The 15886-nt window shown below is 37.3% G+C and overlaps 1 protein-coding gene across 3 annotated transcripts in view; it reads right to left on the reverse strand.

Moving 5' to 3' along the window:
• DDR1 (discoidin domain receptor tyrosine kinase 1) overlaps positions 1-15886 on the reverse strand; it is a 1200914-nt gene that overhangs the window by 876487 nt on the left and 308541 nt on the right. The window lies entirely within an intron of this gene.

A 15886-nucleotide genomic window follows, 5' to 3' on the forward strand; every position in this document is an offset into this window, starting at 1 on the left:
TAACAAATCTTCAAAATTCATATTTTATAAACCAATACCTTCTTATTTCAATTGTTAATGTTAGGATTTTCAGATTTAAAATCAAAAATACAAATTTTACAATGTGACCTCTGTGATGAAGGGTATTAAACCATCAGCACCACAGGTGTGCAATTCCCAGTACTGGGGAAGGGCAGTAGTTTTAAGTACTGCATTTCAGGATTACAAAAACAGAATTTTTCCCACTGGGTTTCATGTAAGACAGCTGGAGTGCCTTTGCCTTATTATACTGTAAAATTATTATTTTCTAACTTCATATTAACACACGAGGTGCTTCTAGATGTACAATTTTAAATGGAAAGCTAATACTTCCTTTAGCATTCATACTGTGTCAAATTCTGTTGATCTCAGGTTTATGGACCATATCTCCTACATTTTAACATTGCATATATTGGTTGTAAGACTCATCCATTCCTTAAATGATATGTCAAGACACTGTGGGCTGATGGAACGTAAAAAGCCTGTAGCTGCAGAGTGAGCTGGACAACCTGATCCAGGATATCATGACTAGTGTGCAGAGGCAGCAAAAATGGAGCTCTTCATTTGTTGTCTTTGACAGTTCTTAAGACACTAAGTGCCTAAGCTATCCTAAAGATTTGGACTGTGTATATAAAGTTCAACACCCCTATTAAATTCATATATTTATTCCTATCCAGGTAATTCCATTTTTCATTTCTCCTTCAGGATTTCTGTATGAGCTGATTAGGCAAAGAATCATGCACACATGACCAGTCTGGCTTGTACCTGGTTTTCCCAGCAATATAAATACCTTTGGATGGGTGGAATGATAGGTGACACATTTTCTAATGGCTGAAGGTGGGATTGAGGTGACACATTTTCTAATGGCTGAAGGTGGGATTGCTATTAACTCCTTAGGTTCTACTGTGTTTCTCTCATGCAGCACTTAGTAAAGAGCCATTAATATGAAAGCTGTCACACAACGGACCACCTTCAGGATGTTTCTGGAAGTCATAATTGCCTTTCATGCTGCTTCCAGTATGAACAGGTTTAGGACAGGTCTTTTTCTGAGTAAACTTATTCTTATGGTAAGGACTGGCACTTAAAATTCTGGTAATGAATAAAGATGCCCAGACTGGATAGCCATAGGGTAGTCTACTACAGGAAAAATAAATTCTGTTGCCTTCAGTGGGCAAATTCTACAGCACAATCAATCACTCAGGCAATCAAACTGCAAAGCATAGGCTAGTAACAATTTGAAACAAAAAGTAAAAAAATGGAAAAGAAACATAAGATTCCTAGGAAATTGTATAATGTTTGGCATACAATGTAATAACACATACATGACACTGTTATAAATAGTTCTCTATCACTGAATGATCACTCTTTGGGAGAAAACTAGGGATAAGTGAATCATTGTAATGATAGGTCACAGTCAAGGATGTAAGTGTTATGACTGGATTAGTGCTGGCATGAAAAATATTCACTGAACTAAATGTACTTCTTTGTAAGTTAGATGTTCTAGTCTTTTCATTGCTCCAAATTTTGGGGGTTTCTAATACCACAGGAACATAGCAGTTTACTAGGCTATTAGCCCTAAGGCCCTTACAAGCCTAGCAGTGAATTTAGCCCATGTTCCAACAAGCTCGCACCTGATGCCACTGTCCAGCAGGAACACAGGTGGAATCCCAGGGGGTGTATTTTCTGTTCCCCATCCATTTATCCAGGTTGCACTTAAAAAGGGTTAAGGAGATACTCTGCTTGACATGGACATTGTGTCTATTCCACAAAAGGAAGAGTTTCTGGGACACAACTCTATCCCACCAACAAGTCCTATTGATGTCAGAGACCAGGTTGAAGTCATGCATGTGGGTTACTCAAGTGGAGCTTGACTTGTGGATATGCATCAGTCCCATCAAGGCGGTGTCTAAGATTTGTTTATATGCCAAACAGAGGTCAGCTCTGAGGAATCTGTATGAGACTGAGTAGAGGGACAGGGCCTTTAGCCTATCTCTGTAGGACAGATGTTTGAAGCCCTGGATTCTCCTGATGAGGAACCTCATTGGCCTCTCCAGCTGCTGCACATACTCTGTGAGGTACATGCTGAAAGGGGCACTGTACTCAATAATGGGTCTTATATGTTATGACCACCTTGTTCCTGGGTGAGATACCCTTACTAATGAGGTGGGTCATGTAGAAAGCTTTCCATACAGTGGAGGCAATATGGTGGTCAAAAGTCAGTTTGCTATCAACTTGGGTGCCCAAGTAACTCACAACTGATTTATTGCTTAGTACCTTGTTATTAATGTGATAATTTGTGGGGATGTCACTGTCCCCAAAGGGGATGATGATGCGTTCTTTGGCATTCAGTTTGAGGCCATGCTTCTGGTACCAGTCATTTGTTTGGGTGAGACCCTCTTGGAGGATGTCCACATCGCTAGGGGAATTCTTGACAGCACCTAGCTCGCAGTCATCTGCAAACTTGGTTAGCCATAGCCCACTGGTTTTGGCCTGCACCTCAGAAAAGTATATCTCAAACAACAGCAGCCCCAAGACCAATCACTGGGGCACTCCGCTCATTATGGTTCTACTGCTTGAGGTGGTTTCCCCTATTTTGACTAGGTGGGTTCTGTCAGTGAGCCACTTTGCTACCCATCTGGTAACATAGAGATTGATGCCTTAGTTGAGAGAGTTTATCTGTTATATCCGAGTGGGGAATAGTATCGAAGGCTTTGGCCAGGTGAAGGTAGGCAGTGTGCACCATCTTCGGATTGTCCATGGCTTTGATGACTGTCTCAAAGAAGTTGACGGAATTTAACAGGCATGACCTCCCCTTGATGAAACCAAACTGTGTGGGATTGAGTGTTTGGAGGTTGCGAATGTCCTTGTTAATGAGGTCCATGATAATCCAATCCATGGCCTTGCACATCAGGCTAGTTAGGCTGATGGGTCTATAATTTTCTGGATCAGTGGACGCTCCACCTTTGTGCAAAGGAACGACAGTGACTCTCCTCCACTTGGCTTGGATAAAGCTGGTATTCAGGATTTGGTTGAATAGGGTGCCTAATGGTGCTGTAAGTTCCTGCCTGAGTTCGTGTAGGATGCAGCCTGGGATGTTATAGGGTCCCATGGAGGCTATCTATGAAAGAAGATAAAAGTAGCAGTTCCCCAAGACTGGAATGGTCCCCATTTCTATGTCAAAGTATGATTAAAGTTCATGAAATTAGTATTGTTTCAATCTTTGATGTCAGCCAAAAGTGCTCTAGACAGCACTCACAGTGTGCCCAGTAAAGACTCCTCCTGCAGTTCGTATGGAGTTACATGTATTGGTAACATATCTAAATACAATTCTTTTGTATATGACCCATTGCTCCTACTACTATTGGAACTGTCTGGGTATCTTTCATCCACATTGCTTTTGTTTCAGCCTGCAAATCTTGATATTTTATGACTTTGCGTCTCTCTGTATGCAAGACAATGTAGTTATTGGGTGTAGTGATTTCAATGATCAATGCTACTTTTGTCTTCTTTTCATGGACCACTATATCTGGCTTTCTCGCATCAGTCTTTTGAACTGTTGGCAATGGGTGATTCCATGTGCTGTAGACTTCATAATTTTCTATGATGCTTTGTGACTCATGTTTCTAGTGTTTTTCGGACACTTTAGTACCATAATATTTTCACAATCACCAGTGCAACAGTCTTGACACATTATTATGCTTTTTAGTATACAATCCTTCTGCCATTAGTATGTCACAACCAGCAAAAAGATGCACAAATGTTTCCAATTCTGTTTTACAAAACCTACATTTGTCTGTTTCTCCCTCTTGTTCAATGGACTTTGTAAACCAACGTGTTTTGGGCCATAGGTATTAACCTTTCATCTTTTGGTTTGAATTTGTCTCTCCTTAACCATTCCTGCATTTGATACTGATCAGCATGAGGTTCTTCCAGAAGTTTTTTATTGTTGCAACTATTTTCCATATTTCTTGCCTTCTCATCTGGTCCATCAACTTACATTATTTTGTTTTATGACACATTCAGTTGCTGCCTCATTTTTATCTACTTCTGGTTTGATTTCCATTCCTGCTTGGCACCTATATGCTTCTGCTAGACAGAGCAGGAAAGTCATCTTAGATTTATTCTCCTCATGTTTGAAAACATTCACTACATTTTGGTCTTGTGAAGTCAGCAGATGTGTGCGCAGTCCCACGATTGCAGATCTATACATGTAATCATTTTGAAGGAGGCTCATCCCTCATTTGGAATGGCGAATATATAATCTTGGTTTGCACTGATTTTTATAAATCATTTGGTGAGCCTGCAGCATCCATCTTGTTTTCCTGTCTAATCGCTCCAACACGTTTTGGGGCCAGTCCATTACTCCAAAAGTGTAAATTATGACAGGAAGAGCAAATTGGTATAAAGCTTGAATTTTGTTCCTAGATGTCAACTCTGTTTTCAATATTAATTTAAGTCTTCTAAAGTATTCCTTACTAAGTTTTATTTGCATTTGTTCATGTTTTCTTGTTGATCCTTCATCAGTTCCCAAATATTTATACACTCCCATTTGCTTAAGTTCTTTTATATCACATTCTTGTCCCACACTGATATGTTCTTGTTGCTGCAGTTTTCCTGCTTTAAAGGTCGCTTTTGCACATTTATCAAGACCAAATGACATTCTTATATCATCTGAAAAAGTTTTTACTTCATTCAGTAGATGAGCTATATAGTTTTAAATCATCAACAAAGAGAATATGTGAAGTATTTTTACTTTGTTGTTTTCTAGGAGCCAAATTATATCCATGGCCAAATCTGTTAAGTAGACAGCTTAAAGGGGTAAGTCTTAGATGTTCCACTTTTTTTTTTTTTTTATTTTTCCATGTCTTTTGAGTTTCTAATACCATGATGGGAATGGACCCCATTCCTAAGTGAAAGTACGATTAAAGTTCATGGAAATTAGTATTGTTTCGATCTTTGACATCAGCCAAAAGTTCTCTTCGGAGCACCCGCAATGTGCGCAGTAATGACTCCTCCTGCAATTCGTATGGAGTTACATGGATTAGTAACATATCTAAATACAATTGTAGATTCTTTTTTATAAGACCCTTTGCTCCTACTACTATTGGAATTGTCCGGGTATCTTTCTTCCACATTGCTCTCATTTCTGCCTGCAGATCCTGATATTTTATGACTTTGTCTGTCTGTATGCAAGACACTGTAGTCACTGGGTGTGGTGATTTCAATGATCAATGCTACTCTTGTCTTCTTTTCTTGAACCACTATATCCGGTTTTCTAGCACCTGTCTTTTGAACTGTTGGTAATGGGTAGTCTCATGTGTGATATAAACTTTATCATTTTTTATGATGCTTTGTGGCTCATGTTTCCAGTGTTTTTCAGGCACTTCAATACCATAATGTTTGCACAATCCCCGGTGCAACAATCTTGCCACATTATTATGCCTATCAGTATACAGTCCTTCTGCCATTAGTATGTCGCAACCTGCAACAATAGGTGAACGGTTTCCAATTCGGTTTTATAAAACCTACATTTGTCTGTTTCTCCCACATGTTCAATTGACTTTGTAAACCAATGTGTACGTAGCCCACTATCTCGGGCTGCCAATATTAACCTTTCATCTCTTGGTTTGAATTTGCCTCACCTTAACCATTCCTGCATTCATTTCTGATAAACATGAGGTTCTTTCAGAAGTTTTCTTTACTTGCAACTATATTTATGCTTTTTCCACATTTCTTGCCTTCTCATCTGGTCCTTCACCTTATATACTTTATTTTGTTTTTTGGCACATTCAGTTGCTTCCTGATTTTTATCCACTTCTGGTTTGATTTCCATTTCTGCTTGACATCGATATACTTCTGCTAAATTAAGCAGAGAAGTCATCTTGAATTTATTCTCATCATGTTTCAAAACTTTCACTACGTTTGGGTCTTGCGAGGTCAGCTGATATGTGTGGAGTCCCACGATTGCAGATCTATACATATAATCAGTTTCAAGGAGGCCCATCCCTCCTCCAGAACGGGGACTATATAATCTTTGTATGCATTGATTTTTTACAAATCATTAGGTGAGCATGAAGCATCCTTCTTGTTTTCTTATCTAATCAATCCAACACATTTTGGGGCCAGTCATTCACTCCAAAACTGTAAGTTAGGACAGGAAGAGCAAATTGGTTTATAGCTTGAATTTTGTTCCTAGATGCAGTGCTGTTTTCAGGCTTAATTTAAGTCTTCTGAAATATTCCTTACTAAGTTTTATTCGCATTTGTTCATGTTTTATTGTTGAGCCTTCATTAATTCCCAAGTATTTATACACTCCTTCTTGCTTAAGTTCTTTTATATCACATTCTTGTCCCAAACTGATGTTTTCTTGATGTTGCAGTTTTCTTGCTTTAAAGGTTGCTTTTGCACATATATCAAGACCAAATGACATTATTATATCATCTGAAAAAGTTTTGACAGCTTGCAGTTGTGCTTTCAGTTCCTCATCTGATGAGCTATACAGTTTTAAATCATCAACAAAGAGAAGATAATAATAATAATTTGTATTTTATCATGGCTTAATTGCAAAGTGGTCTGCCACTGTTTCATGGTCACTGTAATATAGTCGATCAGTGTAGGGTGTTATCTTATACATTTTTAAGCACTCATTTATCCATGAATTTGGGATACTATCAAATGCTTTTTTGTAGTCAATCCATGCCATACTTACATTCTTCCCCTTTTTACAGTTCTCCACTGTGACTTTATTTAACAACAGATGATCATTTGTTCCATATGACTTTCTTTTATTGCCCTTTTGTTCTACTGCCATAATTGAGTTTTCTTCTAAATGACTTTAAACTCTGTCAGCATCAATTCTTGTGTACAGTTTATACATCGTCGGAAGACAAGTTATTGGTCTATAATTTTTAGGGTAGCTTGCAGGTTCACTCTTAAGTAGGAGGATTGTTTTTCCTGCTGCTAACAAGATTGGTGTCTGTTCGAGATGTGCATATAAATAGTTCTTACTCATGGCTAAATCTTCGTGCAAAAATGTTAATATTTTCAGACAAAAATTAGGTACTGCATCTGAGCCTGGGGTTTTCCAGTTAAGAGGCTTTTCTTAACTTTGTTTCGATCTCTCTGGCTGTTACTTCATCCCATTTAATATCCGGTACCTTTGAACCTCTTATTCTTTCTTTAACGTCTTCTATCCATTTAGCATCTTTGTCATGTTCCACAGGATCTTCATAGATACTTCTCCAAAATGTATCTATTTCTTCTTTTTTGGTGGCCTTTCAATTCCTTTTACCTTATTTCCCAATTCTCTACAAAACATTTTTGGATCATCAATAAACTGCTTATTTTGTACTTTTCTTTTATATTTATTTTGTATCTTCTAAGTCTTTCCCCCTGTGCTGAGATTTTTAGTTTATTTGCAATAGTGCATGATAGAGCCTGGTCTGTTCTAATACTGTCCATTTCTTTTATTACATCTATTTTTCTTAGTATTTTTGTTGATCTATTCCCTCTTTTATAATCTTCTAACAGTGACACACCTTGTCTTAATTGCTTTATAGTTTTCTCTAGTCAATAATTCCATGATGGTATTCAATTTCTCCCCTTCCTTTCCCTCACTACCCTGTGATCTTGTGGTAGAACTTTATCAGTTATTAATTTAGCTGCACAGTAATATATCCTGTTTACTTCTGTTATATCACATGGGTCTCTAAGAACAGTCCTAATTATTGAGTTCATTTGTTTTATCAGACTTCAGACTTTTTGAGTATCCACAAAAGAAGTTACACAGAAATGCACAGGATCTTTAAATAGTCTCTTCCATACTCTGTCTTCATTGAATAAGAAACATAAAGGAACATATATGGAGGATTTTAACTAGAGTTACCTCAAACGTCTCTTTATGCAAGACAGGCTAGTTGCTATTTTATCACTTGTGTCAGGTGAAAAACATGAAAAATAACAAATCCCCGAGATATTAGGACAAAAGTATTTTCTTTGTTTCTAATAATAGTTGAATAAAAAGACTTTGTATCTGAAATACCTTCATGTTATATAAAACAACAGAAACTGCTTAAATTCTGCAAGACTGAGCTTTTATTTTTGGCAAAACTGTGATGTCTAGTCCTTTACCATGGTTGTGGGTATAGTTTGTCCTGCAAAATCTCACATTTCCATAAAACGTCCCATTTTGTTAATTTGAAACAGTGGCTCCCCAGAGTTTAACCTCAGGTGGAAGGTTATTCTTGCAACATCCCCATCATTGAAACATTCTGCCTCCAAGGTTACCTTATCCTTGTCTGACCTGATATGCTGCCACCTGTGCAACTGACAATGTAGTAGTCATCCACCTTTCTTTTCATTTTACTGCTTGGTCTGACTAACAGCAGCCTTAACTAATACTGTTAGCAGTCACATAACTGACAAAACTTTCTGCCATAGGTCCAGAACTGATTGCTATATGCTCAGTACTCTTATATAACATCACTTTACTGGGCTCTCTGGATTCCCCTTACATGGGCAATCACCCATTCTGATTAAACTATACGTAAAATCATAGTTTCAGCAAGTCAGATTCAATTGATCACCCTCTCTTTTTCGTCATCTCTTGTCTCACTGTTGTCTGTCTCCTTAGTAATGGACTGTGTTCAGTTCTACAATCATAACAAACTTGTTCTATATTTGAAACCGGGATGTTAAGAAATTAACCTAGACAGCAGAGTGAGGTGAATTTGAAAGAATTAAGTCTTGACATCCACGCTGACCATATTTCTCAGTTGTAAAGAATTTTGCTTCATATTTTTTGGTCTGTTCCTCATACAGTTTGTGGTTTTCTGGCAAATCACTTAGTTAAATAGCAGTAGCCATTTGTGTTTCAGACTTTATACCCTTCAGAAAATTCATGCCAATGGAAAACATGTTCAATCACCATTCTAAGTTTATAAGAGCAATTTTTAAAAATTGTCCCTATTTTTGGGCATTTGCCCCCCCCCCCCATTATTTTTATCTTTATGCAGAGTTTTATCACTAAGAGGTTTGATGCTGACAACATATAATATAGAGGTCTATGCTCAGGTCTGCTGTCATAACCAAGTTATGTGCTCAAGACATGAATGCCAAGAAATTTACCTTGAGAATGTATCTCAATAGGTGACTATCGGCACTCATGTGAAGAACATATAAAAAAGGGTTATGATCACTGATGTAATCATACTTTTTCATAGTGCATGGAGTTTTATCGATACATGTTACACGGAAAACAATTTTAGGACTAAAACATGTTTTTTTAGCTTTCACGGCCTTTAAAATCTAGTAAAGTAATTAGCTCTGTCAAATAGACATTAAGCAGAAACAAAGTGCTCTCTGTAGAACTAACATTTTTTTGTGGCACAATGGAATTCTAATAGCTTTTAAAAGCTGTTTTACCTTCTGCTGTTGGACTTTGCAGGCCAGCACAGTCTGCTGTTAGTTTTATAGCATAAGAACTGAGCTTAATAGTGCTTAGGTATGCTTAACAAACTTTTGTTAAGTGTTTAAGCTGTTTTAAGGCTTGTTTTTGTTAAATGCTGTTACGACTGGAACTTTTACTAGTGATGTGCTTAACAAGTTTATCTTTCTCCTGAAACAAGTATAATCATTGGCATTACATGCAGTACAACAGAGTTAGAATTGGAGAGTTTGTTTCTTTGATGTACTCCTGGTTACAGGAAAAAAAGTGCAGGCACCCAAGGCGTTTTATAACTTAAAAGCTGAAAATTCTTAGTAAAGCTGTCAAAAGCAGAGCCCCTCTGAAATATGAACAGCTTCACTCTGCCACATTTGTGTGTGTGTGTGTGTGTGTGTGGGTGTGTGTGTGTGTGTGTGGGGGGGGTATGAGACATGAAAGCATTTAATAACTTTTAAAGTTGTTTTAACTTGTTGATGTTGTTCTGTATTAGTTGATGCTGGTTGTTATGCCCAAACACAAGACCAGAGTTTAACAGCACTGAAAGGCCCTTAACAAAGTCATAATGGCCAATAACAAAGCTATCTGTTAAACTTAAAAATAGCTATGGTGTTTCATATACTACACATCATTTATATGCCTCTCTTTCTGGTAAATTTGGAAATGGCAAAATGAAAAGTAGATGTAAGTGTGCCTCAGTAAATGTCAAGGTACATCAAAGTAGTAAATGCACAGAAATAGTTGCAAATTGACAGTCATGTTTAACAAGCAGCAAATGGCTTCACAGAGAGGTAGGGGAAACTGATTTTTCTTAACTTTCCTGAGAAAGCAACAGTTAACATAGATGTAACATTGGCAAAGCTACCGAAAACACATGAGGCAAACCAAAACAGTTGATGCAAACTAAACACAGCAGGCATTTATTCATAGATAATACTGAAAAGGCATCACTGTATACAGGAACAACCTTCAAAACATCACTCTAGAGAATTTGTAGCTCTATTGGGGAATTGCAAAATAGCATTTATACTGTCCAGAATTATTGACTTTCCATATGAAGAAAAGCAAAATAATCAGAAGTTGCAGAATGTTCTCAACAGTCATTTTACTTAATGAAGATCTGTGCAGAAAGGTTAAAATTACAATTAATACTTATCTGCTTAATTGCAGCATGTTGCCTTGACTGGCATCTCCACTGACTGCAATTACAGCTTCACTTTTCCAAACTGCTTCCTAATGCGTCATTCTCCATTAAATATATTATACTTTAGATCACAATGAAAATTATCTATCTGGAGCCTGATGAAAGGTGTTGTCAGTCAAATTCGTAGCAATCCGAGAAATGCATGCTTTTATCACTATTTCATTAGAATACCATAGTCTTCCCAAGGAGAAGTAAACTGCGGGGGAACATAAAATGAGTGCTTTTCCATTTAAAACACAATTCTTTCATATACTGGCTAATTAACTTTTTACTTTGATGTATGTGTAATACTGTCACTTGAGAGAATAACTGAAAAGAGAAAGCAGACAGATGCTGTTCTCGTTGATGAATGCAATGCAGGTGAAAACAAATGATGCCACATTGGTGCATAAAAAGCTATAATCAGCACTGTGAGAGAAGCTCTTCACAGTAATTCTATATTTTTATTTTATTTACCTGTTAACAAATTTAGCCCACTGAAAAAAAATCCCATTTTCAGAGTACCCAGTAGGCAAACTGAGGCTGAGGGGGGACCAGACCCTGGACTAGAGGAAGCAGCTGGTTAAGAAACATCATAATATTAATCCTGTACACTAAATGCAAGACTGTATGATATGGCCCAAGAGATTAAAAACAACTGAGATTTGTGGGTGGGTCAGAGAAATGTGCCCAGGCAAAGATTTACAAAATATGGAGTTAAGAAAGGGAACCAGCACTAACACTAGCTGCTTGACATAAACAAGTATGTTGGGGTAAGGTTAATGGCTGTCTGAAAACTAAATGCATTTGCTGTCAGGTACTCAGGAGTCATGTATGCATTTACTTAATTATTCATCTAATTCAGATATTGTGATCCCTATTGTTTGTTCCAAGGTAGTATTTCTCAAATTATGAAGCCACTGGGGAAGCCCAGACTTGTTTTAGAGAAGAATAATAAAATAATTCTAAAATGTGCTGTATATTAAAAATAACTTTTAATAATCTATATGTCTGTATATTCAATAACTGCCTATAAATCTCGAGCTAAAAAATGTGAATCCCATTAAGTAAGGAAATAAAGATTTTATCTATCCTTTTCACAGAGGTGTGGTGATGTCAAAGGTAATTTATCAATAAGTAAAGGGTGAATTGTAAAACTGCCACATAACAAAAGTAGAGTGGATTTGCACTTTTGGGCCTTGTAGTTATTTCATTTAGATACAAAATACTACTCACTGGTTTTCTGAGTGCAACAATATTTGTACAAATTATTGTAATTTAAAAACTAAAGATACAAACAATAACTGCATATTATTGATGTCTTTGTGATGTGTGCAGGGGTTCCAGAGCTTAAATTCACATCAATGACACAAAAATGTCAGAATCAGGGTCGTGAGCTGTTCATAAGTGTTTACTAGGTTAACGACCACAAGGGTCTTTTTAAGCCTAGCCATGCATCCTGAATCTCTGGCAAGTTATAACACCCTTGATAAGTGTAAGCATGGGCCTCGGAGATGAACCATTTACAGGTTACCTGTTTGCATTAGAGACATAGGTGCCAAACCAGGGATGATTTTTTTTCCCATCCATTTGTCCAAGCTGCACTTGAATTGGGTTAGGGAGGAACTTTGCTTCACATGTATGTGGAGCCAGTTCCATAGATTGGGTAGTCTCTCATAAGTTCATAGGCAGGTACTAGGCTATCGGCCCTGGGGCCTATATAAGCCTAGACAAAAAGGTTCCCTGGCTTTGGCAACACAAGAAAATTATTTTCCTGTGCCCCTGTCAAGCAGTGCCGCAGAAGTGATCCCTGGGGTGAATTTTCTATTTCCCATCCACTGTAAAATCCTGCACCACTGCACCAAATATATATGCATTGGATGACTGGCCTTAACATCTTATTGCAAATGGACAATGCTGTTGCATGTTAAGACCAATACCTGCTATCCCAAGATAAGCTTTACAATGTACATCTCTGGAACTGAGTTATAATCAGTGACTCCCCATGAATTCACACACTTCAGTATGAGACAAGTATCATTTACTGCAATAGTACTACCACTAATTGAGACTTAACAAGTTAGCTTTTACACACACACACACACACACACACACACACACACACACACACACACACACACACACACACACACACACACACACACACACACACACACAAACACACTATTTCCTGGGAGAGGCTACTAATAGCTTTCTATTGTTAGTATCCCTTCAGTAAATGATGTCAACATGTAGAGCAATCTAGAAATGGTCTTTGATACAGAACTGTCTTCCAAAAAGCCAACTGGCGTATTACATTATTGTAGCTTATAGACAAATTGTCTGTCATCAACAAGAATTGAAGCCAGTAGTCACAGCAGTGCTGTGGGATTGTACTTTATTAATTAATAAATAAGACACCAGCTACAAGCTTTTATAAAGGAATAAATAAAACACTTCACTCAAGGAAAAATCAGGAAAAACATAAAAAGACCTATTAAATCATATATACTACCAGTAAATTAACTACAAAGAAAAGCAACACAAACAAAATAATATTAAACAGGTGACAATAGAATAGTTTTAAATTCAACTAAACAGATTGGAAATAGTCTTCTGTAGAAATTTATATAATCAAACAACTAATGGGTCACTAAGTACATCTCATGGCTGCAGATGACACTTAGGCAATTTATCGGAGATTTAGCTTACAGCCTGTGTAAAGCAGATTGCATTCTCCATCCTACAGTCCCTGAAAGAAATGCATTGCTGCTTCTGATTTAATAAGCATTCAACAAGGCCATAAAACCTGATTTTTTTTGTTTGCAAATTAGAGGTATCTCTGACATAAATAATATTTCCACAAGAAAGGAAATAACAATAGAAGTCCTGACTCATTACTCCAAGGTTTCCGAATGATTAGAACAGACAGAAATAATTGCTCTGTCTTTTAAACCAAGAAACATACACAGAGTTCCATTTCAAGATAATGATAGGAAGTAATGAGTGTAAAAATGGGTAATCTGATACTATTAAAGATGCACATTTTGAATATCTACTGAAATATACATCTTATGACATTTCTGCATCTAAGCAAATATTCACTTTATGATAGTTATCATAGATAAAAATGAATGTCTACACAACTTTATAGGTTCATGCAACGACCCACCTCTGGGCCTATAATCTAGGAGCCTCAATCCTCACTACTGGTACAAGTGGAGGACATTCACTGGGAGTATAATAGGTACACACACAGTATTTCCAGAAGCAGCTCTCTGCACCAAGTGCAATTTCCCTTAAGTTCACACTTCTCACTGACATGGCTATAGAGCTGAGTCCTTAGCCAGGGTTCCAAATCAAGTCCTTCAACACTCTCTCTGTCCAAACAGTGCTTTGTGATTTGTTTTACACACACACACACCCACACACACACACACACACACACACACACACACACACACACACACAAAAGGCTGGCACGCGTTAACTAGCTATACCCCCTTTTGCCAGACTATAAGGTAGTTATCACTGCTACCAGCACCCCTCTCCAGCTAGTTTAAGGCCCTTAACAAAGGGTGTCCAATTTTACTGTGATATTAATACTAATACAAATGGTAGTTTGACAAACAGCAAGGCTATTAAGAGTGGCCCTCAAAGTGTCACCAAATAAATATGCAAGTACTCTCAAAACTTAAATATCTCTACAAAGATTGGCCTCATTGAAAGGTTTAAACATATTTAATAATAAATAAAAGAACAAGAAAATACTATGTATGTATTCACAGTGACATCAGAGTTCAAAACACAGGAAATATTTAAAATAACTCTGAAGGACAGACTCAGACAAATAAAGAAAAACAATATCTAAACTAAGCTTTACTATATTCCTGACTGAATTTAAGAGAATAACTACTGCCTAATAAATAAACAGAACAAGACAGATGATGTGGTGAATGGTTCCACTTGTTGTCAGGCCTAAGACAGAATACAGAATGCTCAGTCTCACTAAGAGACTTCTCAAAATAATATCTAAAATATTACTTCTGAGATAGCTTGCAGAATGACATCACTTCTGATCATTTGACTTCTAGTTTCCATGCAAAATGCCATTGCTGGAAGCTGCAGGACTTAGCACCTACTTATAAAAATATACACACAAGGGCTTTTGCTCAGGTCCATGGCAGGTGTTGGAAGTCATAAAACAATTGCATACCTCCACACTTCCAGAGTAGTAATTAGTTTCACCCCAAAGACAAATCAGAAAGCTTCCTAGTAAAGACTTTGTCTCTCTGTCTGCATTGAAACCTGTGAGAGAGCACCATTATGGCCTAGCCTATAAAGTGATTTAAATTCAGATATTTTGTAAAGTTTGCTGGACTGAAGTTAACCTCCTGTCTGTTTCCTCTGTTAAAACATATACAGTTAAACAGTTACAATTGTGCATGTACAGTTCTGTTCTCTGTCCAGTAAGGCACACTGTGGATGCATTTCAAATGCAAACACTTTAAAAATACCTTTTTAACACAAACATCTATACAAATCAGTTTGATATACACACAACATACAGTTCTAATACATTTGTAACACCAGTATCTTGTATGACATACAGTTCTAATAGATTTGTAACAACAAGCATCTTGTATAATTATTTTCAAAATTTCAGCTAGCTGTGCTGGCAGTACTTCCTTTTGTCACTGTTCACTTTGGTACACAATCTCTAGACCTATTGCATTATAGAGCCTGATGCCCTGCATCCCATGTTTGAACTTGTGGGTGCCCATATAGTCATGCAATTCCTTCCTGAAGGTATGAATTGATGGGATGAGTATTTGAGATATGAAGTTTTAATGTTCCATGCTATTGGTTGATATTAATCTTGTTTTACTGTGGTTTCCCTCTTGTGTTTAGATTATCATCTAAAGCACTGAATATAAGAACTGGATGAAGGCAAGACTGTGCACACAGCTTACTTTGACCTGGTCAAGGCTTTTGATACAATACCCCACTCAGGCATTGTAGAAAAGCTCACTGTTTTTCATTGATTAGCTAACTGACTCACTGATAGGACTCTAGAGGTCAAAATAGGTGAGGCCACCTCCACCAAGAGGCTAGTCACTTGTGGAGTCCTCCAGGGCTTGGTACTGGGCCCCATTCCCTTTTGGTATCTATTTCTCTGAAATGGAAGCAAATGCTGAAGGTTTGTGGCTGACTGTGTTTGCAGATGATTGCAAGCTGGGGAT

Source organism: Protopterus annectens, chromosome 9.part0 (assembly GCF_019279795.1).
Source record: "Protopterus annectens isolate FY-2018-M chromosome 9.part0, PAN1.0, whole genome shotgun sequence".
Classification (NCBI taxonomy): domain Eukaryota; kingdom Metazoa; phylum Chordata; order Ceratodontiformes; family Protopteridae; genus Protopterus; species Protopterus annectens.